The following is a 10,096-nucleotide window of genomic DNA, read 5'->3' as shown; positions in this document are numbered from 1 at the left end:
GCAGGCGACGTAGTTCTGGATATATAGTAGTAAATTTATATATAGCATATTAATAAGAATATCTAAGGTAAGGTAAAGACCTTCTGGAAATAGGCGAATAATGCTAAGGCGAGGAACGATCACGAAGAATATATCTCCCACGACCGCGAGGCACCTCTTTTCGGCGAACTATTAACCGGCGAAGGTCCTGTTAATATCACCCTCCCTAAATAATCAGAAATAACGTATAATCCACGCGGTTTTATAATAGTTTAGAAGGCTATTATATACGTAAAAACAGAAGAGGATCACGAAGAGGCTTAGCTCTTAATACTAGAGTAATTTCCGGAGCAGGAGGCTATTATATAGTACCTGCTATCTACCTAGATACCCTAGCGCCGCTAGTTTATTACTTACTAGATATTAACGTATCGTAACTTTAGGATATATATTAAGTCGCGAGCTAAGTCGAGTTATAAACAGATTAAGGGCTATCTATTAAATTCACTACTAATATTAAATTTCTAGGAGAACGTATTGAATAGATAATTAAGAACGAGTAAGCTAAATACCTTAAGGATAAAGCCGATTAAGCCTCGCGCTAGATCCAAGATTATCGTATAAGAAATTGGATAGGCCATGCCCGGAGCCGTTATAGTAGGTACGTGTTAGGGCTCTTAATAACCTAATATCACCTAGCTCTTAGTATCTCGAAGCAAATAACTCTAGCACTAGCTTATACGAAGCAGGTTAAGACGCAGTTCGGTATACCTTATACCCACGATATCCTATAACGGGAATAAGAATAGCCGCCGCGTGCCTTTAGTTACCTTAACTTCCACCCCTATTAGAACCGTAGTCGTGATTCTATTAATAAGGATAGGCTATACCGTATCTTAGAACCTCTTATTATTTTAGTTAGCCGCGGACGGCTTCGCCTTACCGCCGAAGATATACTAGTTACGTTAATACCTCGCGGTAATAATCTACGCCATAGAAACGCTATATCCCGGGCGCGCGACCTATCTAAGTAGGAGCGGGAGGAAGAGTAGGCATATTAGCGGTAAGAAGAGGTTGCGCGCCGTTTTAAAGAGCAATAAGAATAACAGTAATAATAGTAACAGGGTCAGAGAGGTGGAAGTAATCGTGGCCGTGGATAAGGCCGCCCTCGAGGCTCGAGGGGAAGAGGATATAGAAGAGGTAATAGAGGAATACTATAAGCAGGAAATCGTATATAAAACACTTCTAATAGTATAAGTGGCTGGTATAATACAGATAGAGTAATTAAGAGGCTGTAACGAGAGTTATAGCAGCAGTAGTTAATTAATACGATAGTTAATTAATACGATACGATCGTTATGATAAAACGCTGTTTTTAAGTTATAGCCGTATAATCAATTAAAGGATCAATTAAAGGATCAATTAGAGATAGATAAAATAGAACGTTAATAGCTTTTGTCAGTCCTGGCACCTGTCGGTATCTGGACCCTAGTCGGAATATCCGATTGCCATAGTCGGATTATCCTAACGCTATTAAAAGCGGGGATATTGTTTTACTGGTTTTATTAGTTCCTGAATAAGGTATAGCGGCAGAAGCCCTCCTTATAGATCTCTTTAAGCAAGGCCGGGGATAGCCTAGTCTTGACCCCGTCAAGGATCTTAGGGCAAGCTAGGCAGCCTTTAAAGTCGTTATAATATAGGCTTCTATAGTTCGTATACTAGGCGACCGTGTTCTTATAGGCCGAGTCGTGTTCGGGTTTACCGCATATATAATAACGCTACTTATAGTAGTAGGCGCGGGTGCTATACTAGTCAAAGCACTTTTTATACTAGGATAGGGCCCCCTTCTAGTCTAATAGGCGGGCGAGCCCGCTATAATAGATACAGAAGGAGGATATCCATTATTCGAAGAAGATATACTAGGTTTAGGCCTTAAGGCCGGGTTAGTATTGCCCTCCGGCGGGGATGAGGCGCTTAGACTTATATCCTATAATTAAGGTAACCTCGTCTTTAATTAGGCCCGTAATAGCAATGGGGCCTATATAGTTATAGACTCTTAAGGGGGTATAGGGGATACCGTAGGTACTTTAAACTATAGCTCCCTTAATAGTTATTATATTAAATAGTTAAGAAAGCTTAGTATTAAAAGTAAATACGGCTAATTATATACTAATAGATTTTATGGTAATCGCGAAACTGGTTAGAACCTAAGCTGTCCTTATAATATAGCTATCCTTGACCTCATAGTATTTAATTATTATTTAATAAATAATTATTAGGCCGATTATACTATGATTACTATTATTAGGGAGCCTGATTAGGATCCGGTTATCCTAGGGCGCCTATTAAGATTTCTTAGGCTTTACTAGTATAGCCTATATACTACTCGGAGCCGCCGGAGTAGGAGGCGTCGGTACTCTAGATATAGCGGCGTTAGTATAGGTTCGGGTTATAGTAGTAGGGGAGGCCTTATAGTATTAGCGTAGGGTTTTAATCCTCGCTAGCATTATAGTTTTACGTAGTTATCTTAATAGCATATAGGAATAAGTTTCTTAAGCGTATCGGCTAGAAGCTCTAAGTAGTATTTTAAGGCCTCCAGGTAATCGCCCGCGAGGTCTTTTAGTATATGTTTAATCGAGTCGCCTAGGGTTTTTCTAATATAGTAGAAGAACTCCTATACGGTTCTGATTACCGAGAGCTTAGTTATAACCTCGTTTTATAGGTCCTTATTACTAGATAAGATTACTATAGGTCCGCTCGAGCTAGCTAGGGGTCCGTGAGTTTTCTTTTTCTCAGTAGGCAGTAAGAAAACGGGAGTAGGTCTCTAAGTCCTGATAATAGTCGGGAGCTCTAGGCAGGTAGTAAAGAAGCAGGAACTCTTTTCCTTAAGAGACCTTCTCTTACAAGAGGGCTCGGGACGATAGCTATTATAGTTGCTGGTAGGCGAGCAGCTTAAGAGTTATCTAAAGACTCTAGGGTCGCAGGCGCCGACGTGCCGGTATTTTGTGTAGCGGCCGGGGCTTTCCGGGGGGGGGGGATTAGGATATTAGAAATTAGTCGTTATTAGTATCTTCGCTGTATTATAGTAGTGGGCACTAATAGACCTAAAAGTGTAAAAATAAATAGGAAGGATTGTTAAGCCTGATTACGGTAACACATAAGCGGGGAATATAGAAAAAATATATAAGGGCGGTGGGGTGATAAATAGTAGCGAAGCGGATAAGGGAGGTAAGTTAGAAAACGAACTTAACGATATAAGAGAAAAGAGAGAGAGAGGAAAAACAGGTTAATAAGAGCCGGTGATAGGGGATATTTATGCTCTATTAACGTTTAATATTTTGAGGTACTGCCTCCTTTATGAGACTGGCTTTAACTGGAGTTTCTATTACGGCTACTAGTTAAATAGAGTCGTGATTATTAAAGAAAGTGTATGCCTGATACTATTTTTAGTTTTCGGACAAAGGTAACTTAGTAAATTAGGTATAGGATCTAAATACAGAAATTGGCTTACTGTATAGCCGATCTAATTAGGCGAAAAGACTGGATAGTACTTTTTTTAGTATACCTATAATCGCGACCGTGTAATAAGCGACGTAAGGAGAGCAATCATGAATCACGCTTAAAGTCTAACCTCCTAGTAACTTAAAATAGACTATTTATTTAGCTACGCCTCTTTAAGTCCCCAAAACTATAAATCGCTAGGCTATATTACTCGTCTTCGTGAGGTATAAATCAGAGGGCTACTAGCTAGAGACGTATCTTTTAGGCTTTATATCTTTATATCGTTATACGACTCGATGTCGTGTTTTCCCTAACCTCCTCTTCTTTTGGATAATAATAATAAGATTACTAATATATCCACTAGAGCTCTATTCACGGAGCTTAATAATCTTAGCTCTTATAAGTATAACGAAGCTGTGGTGCGTTAAAGGTTAGTATATTCTATATTATGCCTCTAGTCTAAGACATAACTTATTATTATTATTATTATTATTATTCTCTTACTCCGCTATCCTAACTAATCTAGGAGCCCGGCTTAGGCTATACCGTCTTTCTTAGCTGGCTATAGGGGGGAAAAACCCGTGCGGGTAGAAAAACCCCTATACTCTCCTTATTAGGATCGGTGCTATATCGGGGCCTTAACGGTCCCTGTAGTGACTCGATACGTATCTGGATTATACCTTTAGTTTAGCGGCTAATAGGAAGGTAGTAAGCTAGGGATTCCGGGTTAGCCTAGGGTGCTATATACTATATAGGGGGCCGAAAGAGGTCCACGGCGGTTCCGTATTTCAGGAATCCTCCCTATATCGGGGTGGCCAGGTTTATTAGCACCTTCCTTTTAGGCGGGGGATCTAGCAGGGGCTCCTGCCTTTATTATATATACCTGCCGAATTCGGCAGCCTTTTATAGCTATAGTTAGGTTAATTAAAAATTTCTAGGGCCTCCGTCCTTTTTTTTGTTTTTCCTCCTTTAACCCTCTTTTCGTGATATCGTAGGTTTTTCTTTAAGCTACCCGCCCCTTTATTCCCGTCTCCGCCCCCGGCTGTATACCGTAGTTACTAATAATACGCGTTTGGCGCCTTATTAAATAGTCAGGGTCTTCTTTTCTTTTTAGTATTATCTATTTATAAATAGTAGCGTAGGCGGGAAGCCGGTAGTCGTAGGGCGGGCTAATAAGATAGATTATAGTTAGTTAAATAGTAATAGCTAGATTAATTAATAACCTAAGCCCGTTACTATAAGTAAAGGGGTGCCGTAGGGGGCGCGTATCGGTTTTAGGTTCGGTACTAACTTCTTTTAAGATACCTCCTAAGAAAAAATAACCTAAGAAGAAAAACAATACGCGACGCTATAAGGCCGGTGCTATATAAGGTTTGCCATGGGTATTCCCGGGGGCGCCCTTAGGGTACTAAAGTGATACCGATAAGCGGCTATTTGTAACTCGAAATGGTTATCTTAAATATACTAAGCGCCTTAGGGGCAAAAAGCCTAAGGATATAGAAGTATACGCTATTACCACTAAAAAGGGAGTGGTGTACTATTAGTATACTAATAGTCGTCGAACTTATAAGGATATAAGTCGGTTTTATAATAGTGTCTTAATAGTGCCGGGGCGGTAATAACGGGGTTCTAATAATTAGTATAGGTCCTAGCTATAGCCCTAAGCTAATAGCAGTGTATCCTTAAATATTACCGGGAGTTTATAGAGGCCGTTAATAAAGATAGAGATAGAGTGGTTATAAGTCGTGTCCCTGGGGGTGCCGAAACTGTACCGCGATAACTTTAAGTAGGCCCGAGGTTAGGCTATAGCGGCGGTAGTATTCTTTAAGCGCGCCGCTAGGCGTGCTCGCCCTACTAGCCGCCGCTATAATAGTAACGCTACGCTAGCTAGTCTAGAACGTCGACTATATAGGCTAAAGAGAATAATTACTATCCTATTAAAGTTGGCTATAAGTCCCCTAACGGTCTTTTAGCGGTATAGTAGTGCTAATATAATACGATAGGGATATAAATATAACGCTAATAGTAATAGTGCTTTTAAAAGTAAGAATAAAAATAGGGAGGAGGATAGCGGCGAAAATAGGGATATGTAGGCGGGTTAGCGCTATTACAGTTATACCTTATTGGTACCGCTAGGGCCCCGGCTTGTAGGGCCCCCAAAGTAAATATAATAATCTAGGTTAGGTGCTATCTCTATTCCGTGGATTCTATACTAGGGCGGTCCTATTATAGAGTCTCTACTATATAGTTCCTTATAATTTCTAGGGCGAGGCGGAAGTTATTTAGACGGCTAAGGCGTAGGAACTATTTCGTGATTACCTTTACTTCTTTTAGGTAATTTAGGGTATTAAAGAGGTCTCCCCTAGTTAAGATCGGCCTTCCTATAGCGCTATAAAGGTCTTTTCGCGACTTAGGGGTGGAGTTTTAGTATTAAAGGATAATATATTCGGCTATCTCTGCCCCCCTGTTTGTATAGGGGCACCGGGCAATAGCGAAGCCGGGGACCCTTGCCCTAAAAAGGAAAGCTCTAAGGCCTAGTTTCTCGGAGCGGATTTAGGTAAGGATGGAGCTTTACGGTTTTAGAAGGCCCCTATATCTCTGGATATCTCTTTTTTAGGGGGTCTGGTCCGGTACCACCGCGGTATAAGTCGGGTTCCTTACAGTCCTGGTATCCCTTTACCTCTCCTTCTACCCCTCCTAGAGGGTAGCATTTAGATTATAGTTATTTATTTAGTTTTAGGCTATAGGGGATTAGGCGGGCTAGGTAAGTACTTACTAGGTAAGGTGGCGACGCCTTAGTACCGCTAATACTCTTATTAGGGCCTAGGAACTAGCTAGGATAAGTCCTTTGGTTCTAGTATCCTAGTAATCCAGAGCTCTCCTAGCTACGAGGCGAGTAAGATATAGATTAAGGGGGGTATATATATCTCCTTTTTTAGGACCTAGATCGGTATAGCCTTATAGGCTCCTATAATAGTACTAAGACACTTATTCTAGGCCGAGCTAAGGGCCGCGGCAAGGCCGCGACGGGGTTTATTAGTGATTTTATAAAAGGTAAGGGCCTAGTAGGAGATAGCTAGGCAAATTACGGCGATATAAAGGCGTTAGGCGTTAGTGAAGCTATAGCCCTAGGCTATTATAGCGAGTCGAGTTAGGGTATAGTTCTATATTGCTAGCTTACATTAGACCTTTTTCTCATACCGAAAAAGGTTTAGCTTACAGTCTAGCCATACCCTAAGGAACTTAGTCTCCGTCGAAGGTAATACCGGAATAATACTAAGGTAAATAGGCGTTAGGGAGGGGGAGTAGGATTTTATAAAGGGGATAAATATATGTTTTAAGGGCTTAAATTAGAGGCCGCTCACCTAGGACTAAGCTTTATATATTTACTAGGCGGAGGCGAGCTAATACCGCGTTAAGGCCTTTATATAGCTAAACACGATAATATTCGTGTTATCGGTAAAGCCGATAATAATACTTCTCGCGGCGTATTTAAATTGCTTGTATAGGGTAAAGATATATAAAATAAAGAGAATTAGTAAGACCGGGGATCCTTATAGTATACCGGCGCAGAGGGGCTATAGGGTTACTGCCTAGCTATTAAAGAGAAGGTGAACTATTCGGTCCTAAAGGAAGCTACCGGTTAATTAGATAGCCTAGTATAGGAATCCCTTATATTTAAGAGATTTAAGGAGTCTAGTATAGGGAATAGTATCGAAGGCCCCGCGTATATCTAGCTAGAGTATCACGGGGGCACCGCCTAGGGCCTAGGCGGCTCTAACTACCTTTATCGCGCGCTATACTGCCGTCTTTATACTACGCCCTAGTCTATTGCCTATTTCACCTCCTAGGAGGAGTCGATATTCCTCCGCTATAGCCGCGAAACGGTCCGCTATAATTCCTTTAAATAGTTTCCTGATTATATTAAGGAGGGAAATCGGCCTCTAACCTTTAGCTATCTTATAGGTACTCTATAGACGGCCCTCCTTTCGGATAATTATAACAGTAACGGTATAGTAGCTCCGCGGGAAGTAGCTTAGGGATATATAGGCTAAGAGGATCGTGGGTAGGATTTAGTATAGGGTCGGGCTATAAGATTTTAGGAGGCCTACTAGGAAGCTGTCTAGGCTAGGGGCGGCCTACGGCTTAGTCTAGCGGAGGCGGCGTTAGATCTCCGCGGCGGTAACGCTTTAGTCTATATCCTACCTAGAGGGGTATTTTTCCCCTAGGGGTTTAGGATCCGAGTCCCTAGGGGGGGGAAGAACTTAGCGTATAGGATATCTGCCTTTTTATTATAGGAGGTCGCTAAGTTACCTTAGTCCTAGCGTAGCGGCGATATAGTAGGGGGCCTAGGTAGCTAGTATCCTTTAGTTCGGGCCTACCTCTAGAGCCTTTAAAGGAGTCCGTTATTCGCTTAAGTCGAGTAAAGGAGGTACCGTTAATACTACCTCTTCGCTACTATTATAGCTTTATCGCAGCGGAACTTAGCTTATCTATACTCTTCCTACCTATTCCGTAACTTCCTTATTATATATCGCCTATATAGTCTACGCGCTTTTTAGGTTAGGGTTATTAACTTATCGGTTTATTATAGGCAGGGTAGGCGGCCGGGGGGGCCGGTTTAGTATAGCGGGGCTACCTAGTCGGTAATAACGGTAAGGTCTTAGGTAAGCTAGTCAAGGGCTTTATTAATATGTATTTATTTATTTATTTATTATCTCTTACTCTGCTATCCTTATCCTACCTAACGTAGCTAGGAGTCAGAATTCTAACTATACAGTCCTTCTCTAATGCCTATAGGGAGGAAAGCCATAGTATAAGACTTAGGGAACTAGTATATAACTTAGATAAAAACCCCTATACTCCCCTCTTTTAAGGCTTAGTGCAGCGTCGGGACCTTAACGACCCCGGTAATAACTCGATATATATCCGAAACTCGTGGCTTCTGTTCTAGGAAGCCTATAACGTTTTGCCCATAGCGGCTTTAAAGCCGACTATATACTCGATTAACGGCGCGTATATAATTATCTTAGTTAGTTTTATACACCTCCTATATACCCTAGGGCTAACCCCTACGGGCCTACTACGGGCGACTTATATATACGCTTCCTAGGGTTTAAAGCTCCTAAGCTTCCCTTACTCTTTTATAGCTATAAGTGGACCCAACGCAGGCTACGTGCCTACGTAGAATGCTTACGTAATAGCGTAAGAGGCTGCCTCTGTATCGTGGAAGAGACGCCGCGTATTTTACTCACGCGCTCAGGGACAGCGCGATACCGTCTTCTTATCTCCACGGTAAGGCGACTAACTCCCCCGTGGCACCTATTAACGACTAGCGAAGCCGGGCGGAAGGTGGGTCTAACAGGCCCCCTATTTAACCCTTATCGTATATGCTAAGGCAGATCAGGGCCCCCTAGAATAGGATCCGAGTAGCGTAAAAAAGGAAAAGGGGCTCCTCTTTTACATACGCCTCTAGCCGGATTCGAACCGACCCGGTCACCTTAACCGTGTGCCAGGTATACCACCACTATACTATAAAGGCATTTATTAATATTAGAGGGCGTTATTAGGGGGCCTGGTGATATTAGGATCCTAGGAGCCGTTTAGTAGGCGAGGGAAGGTATAAATTCCTTTTAGACCTAGTATAAGCAATTAGCAGGCTATAATAGGACTATATCGGCGGGGCGGTTTATATTAAGGTGGATAGTCGCGGTTTAGGAGAGGTAGTCTAATCTAATAACCTTACTATCTATACTATTATAGCTATAGCGGAGCCCCTAGGACGCCTAGATAAGGTCGATAATACTTAGCCGCTAGCCTAGCCTATACTAAGTGGTCATTCCGGGGGGGGTAATAAGGTTAAGGTTTTAGCGGGAGGTTAGCTTTAAGAGGGTACTAGACCTAGGCTAGAATCTAGGGTAGCTAGCCTAGAGGAGATAGTAGAGATTAAAGTCTCTAAGGAGGATATAGCGACACCGGGGGGGGGGGCCCCGGTAAGGTCCATAGTTAAAGGGGTATACTATTAGATAAAGGCGGATTAATAATTCTCGGAGTAGATCGACTAGATTATAACGGCTTAGTCTTTTATATTAAAGGTAACCGTATAGGAGTCCCGGTAGGCCTGCTATATTTACATACTAGGGGGGTATCGTTTATAGATATAGAGTAGGACTCTACCGCCTCCTTAGATTAGGAGATACGGGGCCCTGCTTAGGGCTTTTAGTCCCTTCGTAAAGGGGTTTAGCCCTAGCTCCTGGATAGCTATTATATTATACTCGGTATAGGCTTATAGTAGAAGCTCTACTTAGGCCTATTTAGCTCCTATATTCTAGGTTAGAACACGGAGTTTTATTAGTTAAAGGTAGAGGGGTTCGGGGTTGGCTCGGCTCGCGCGGCCCCCTAGGCGTCTTATATCAGGGTCGGGTTAGTCCCACGGGGGATAAGGAACGGTTCTAGGGGTCTAGAGGCTAGGGGGTATTCACGGGGTCTTTTCGGCGGGCGGCCAGGGCCACGGCGAATAAGGGCGGCCTATAATAGGGTAGGGGAGGGGGAGGGTAAAGGATAACGGAGGCGGGGTCGCGGGTACGCCGCCTTAGTCTATCTTAAGATATCGAAT

General features: G+C 42.5%; 1 non-coding gene across 1 annotated transcript; it reads right to left on the bottom strand.

Moving 5' to 3' along the window:
- Nucleotides 1-8,947: 8,947 nt before the first annotated feature.
- ACRALDRAFT_t29 lies at nucleotides 8,948-9,022 on the bottom strand. Its single transcript has one exon. It is a non-coding gene; the product is annotated as a tRNA-Val (tRNA).
- Nucleotides 9,023-10,096: the final 1,074 nt, after the last annotated feature.

This window comes from Sodiomyces alcalophilus (genome assembly GCF_042370955.1).
Source record: "Sodiomyces alcalophilus JCM 7366 unplaced genomic scaffold ACRALscaffold_1, whole genome shotgun sequence".
In the NCBI taxonomy this organism is placed as follows: domain Eukaryota; kingdom Fungi; phylum Ascomycota; class Sordariomycetes; order Glomerellales; family Plectosphaerellaceae; genus Sodiomyces; species Sodiomyces alcalophilus.
This window is presented reverse-complemented; position numbering and strand designations above follow the sequence as displayed.